Source organism: Bison bison, unplaced genomic scaffold, assembly GCF_000754665.1.
Source record: "Bison bison bison isolate TAMUID 2011002044 unplaced genomic scaffold, Bison_UMD1.0 scf7180017864228, whole genome shotgun sequence".
In the NCBI taxonomy this organism is placed as follows: domain Eukaryota; kingdom Metazoa; phylum Chordata; class Mammalia; order Artiodactyla; family Bovidae; genus Bison; species Bison bison.
Window position 1 is genome coordinate 6,912,591 of NW_011494800.1, and position 3,606 is coordinate 6,916,196.

A 3,606-nucleotide genomic window follows, 5' to 3' on the forward strand; every position below is an offset into this window, starting at 1 on the left:
TAGTTGCCCTGCAGCTGTGGGATCAGTCCCCTGACCACGGATCAGACCTGTGTCCCCTGCACTGGAAGGCGGATTCCTAATCACTAGACGACCAGGAAGTTCCTCTACTTCCTTTCTTATGTTCGCCCTCTCATGTCCCTTCACACTTACCCATCTAAACCTCTATGTTTCTGTCTTACACACAAGTTCACCCCCACAAACAACTGCCACATCTCACTGAGGCTTATGATTCATGTCAAAATGATCATCATAATCTTTCCTGCAATCACAATCCCATTTTAAAGCCCTCATGCCTTCAGTGTTTAAATCTCAGTCAAGCCTTCAGAAGAAAGTGATGCAATTTAACCAGTTTGTGCTCCTTCCTGCTTAACCTAATTTGTAGAGGTTTCATTAAAAAAAAAAAGACGACTACATATTTAATATTTCTGATGAAAGGGATTTCAGGTGGTTCAACAACGTGATGTAAGTTTCATGGGACTGTGTATCAGGACAGATGAAGGTGGACTATATGTTGGTGGACTGTATGTTGCTCAAAGTGGCTGTCAGAGGTAGGATTAAATGCTGATCTGGAAGTTTAAGAGACCAAGATTCAAATCCTAGCTCTCTCCCTTAATAGCTACCCCTAAACTTCAGATTCATCTGTGAAGTAGATATTACTGTCTCATAAGGTCAGAGTGAGCATTAGATAAAGTGACATGTATTCATTGCTTAGTACAACATACAATCAATGTTGTACATACCAATCTATGTAAGACTAACACATCATTAGCCTTTTTACATGGCTAAGTGCGTTCCCAAAGCCTTCTAAATAAGGACCAGTGTGGACTACCAATAATCATCTGATTTTTCCTGATAATCTCGAGGAAGAATTGAGTGGACTAGCCAGGAGTTTAATAAGGAAGGAAAAACCTGCCTAGAGCTGGAACATCTGAGCCTGTTGACAAAACAAAACCCCTACTTGGAGTCTAATCTGAAATTTCTCTTGAGAACAATAAACTTTTTAAAGGCACTCTCTTTCTCTTATAGTATCCATCCTATTTCTACCTGTCAAGTCTTCTGATACTTTAAATGATCTACAGTATTTCCTCATGATTTACTTCATCCCTAGCAAGTAAAAAATTTTACCACCTCCTATCCTTTCCTTCCCTTAATCCTAAACACAGTAACGGCAATTTTGATCTTTTCTCCACCTGAAGTCCTTTTTCCTTCCATCACTCCTGAAGCCCTGGTAAATAATAAGATAGTTTGATTGGGGATGGAAAATATTGATTTAGTACATCTTCTCTAAGACCCTTTCTGGAAGAAAAAAATATTTATAATTGAATGTTCCAAATATATCATCTTTTTTCAAAGTGAGAGGAGGCAGAATCTAGCCATAAATTCATTACTCCTAACCTTTGACCCCAAAGCTTCAAGCCATCCATATATCACACAGTGGAAAGTCAAAGTTCAGAGTCCCTTTAAATCATCCATAGCAGTTACTCTTCTAATAGTCTATTGAAAAGAGCCACCAATCTACTTTAAATGAAGGAAAAAGAAGTCCTTACTTACCACAGCCCTACTGCCATGCAGCTTCTACAATGAAGCAGGAAAAAAGCATGGAGAAAGGGAATGAGGGGACGCTGGGGTGGTGAGGTTTTCGGTTGTGAGGACAGTGGACATGGGCATTGCTTTAGGGAATCACATAATATTGCATTTTCCCCTAGTGTTTACCCAAGGCAGTGGTATCCAACTTGTGTCTGCTCTAGCTCAAGGATGCTGTAAAGAGGCCATCAAAAAGGCCCAGAGAAAGGCTAAAAGGGCTTCCCAGGTGACACAATGGTAAAGAATTCCTCTGCCAATCCAGGAGATGCAGAGACACAGGTTTGATCCCTGGGTCAGGGAGATCCCCGGAGTACGAAATGGCAACCTACTTGGCAGACTACTGTCCAATAGTTCACAAAGAGTTGAATACAACTGAGTGACTGAACATTCATGCATGCAAGTGTGTATATGTATATAATGATTGGCTTCCTGGGTGGCTCAGTGGTAAAGAATCTGCCTGCCAAGCAGGAAACTCGAGTTCAATCCCTGGGTCAGGAAGATCCCCTGGAGACAGGCATGGCAACCCACTCCAGTATTCTTGCCTGGAGAATCCCATGGACAGAGGAGCCTGGTGGGTTACAGTCCATGGGGTCACAAAGAGTTGGACACGACTGAGCGACTAAGCACACACAGGAAAAAATAAGAGTTCTATTTCTAAAAGACATTTGAAAATCAGTGACAAAAGATTCCAGAGGATTATGTGCTTGCCTGAGTAGCCAGAAGATAAACAGAGAAAAACTATGTGTGATGGTCTTTGAAATACCTCTAGAAATTGCTATACTTTGGCTATCAAACTGGATATGATAAAAATTATATAAGAATAGCTAACAAGTATCAAGTACTTGTTACACCCCCAGGACTATGTTAAGGGCCTCACATTGATGTCTCATAGCATCACAAAGAGGCAGGTTATATTACAGTCCCCTCTGCACAAGTAGGAAAATCTAGGCTCAGAGAGACTAAGCTGTGTCCAAGATTACACACCCAAAAGGAACTAACAGGGTGGAATAACTCTTGAAACAACCTCAAAATCTCAGTGGTTCAGGTCATATTCACACAACAAAGCAATAAAGATGCTTCATAGAGAATGGTTACCACTGGCTGATTCAGGGAAACAGGCTTCTTCAGTTCTGTGACACAGCCCTGAGATCTGCAAGGTCCTCTGCTGGGTTTTCCTGTCTGGTCCCCAGACAGATAGCAGAGAGCAGAGCATTGCATGGGAGGTTTTTAAGGGCCAGAGCCAGGAGTGAGATGCACAATTTCTGCCCACATTCCTTTGGTCAGAGATCATCACAAGGGTGTGTCCAGCTCAAAGGGAAACTGAGAAATGTAGTCTGGCTCTGAACCCAGGAGAAAAGGGAAATTGGTTCTTGTCAATCTCTACCACAATGATAGGGCCAAGATTCGAATTCAAGAGCCTTGAGTCTTCCAGAGCCCGCTGCGGGATGGAATTAACTTCTTTGCAGCCATAAAATAAGCAGTGAGAAGAATGACCTCTAGGGCCATCACTTCTGATTCTGGATAATCCTTACGAACATTGTATAGCAGATTCATTCATTTATTCATTCAACATTTATTGAACACTCACTAAATACCAAGTGGGTATTCATTCATTTATTTACTGAAAATTTATTGACCACTGACTGTGTGCTAGGCTGTGGTTGGGGCAGCAACAAAAAATAAGACAGAAACAATCTGTGCCAACATGGAACTCACAATTAAAGGACTTGAATTGTATTTTTCATATAAGTCACTTAATTTTTTTCTACCAAATCAAGCAGTACCGTGTGCTTTATGCACTTTCAGCCTCTGTTTTTTAGCTGGAATCTGTAAAAGATAAAGGAAAACACACATTTTCCATGCAGGAATATATATGGAGATTCATGTGAAAGCAGAGACTTTGCTGTGTTTGTCTCTGTCTTCTGGCACCTAAAACAGAAACTGGCGTGTGAATAAACAGCAGTGTCGTGGAAAAAAGCACTAGCCTAGAAATCATGTGATTTAGGCTTTCTTCTCTTTTTT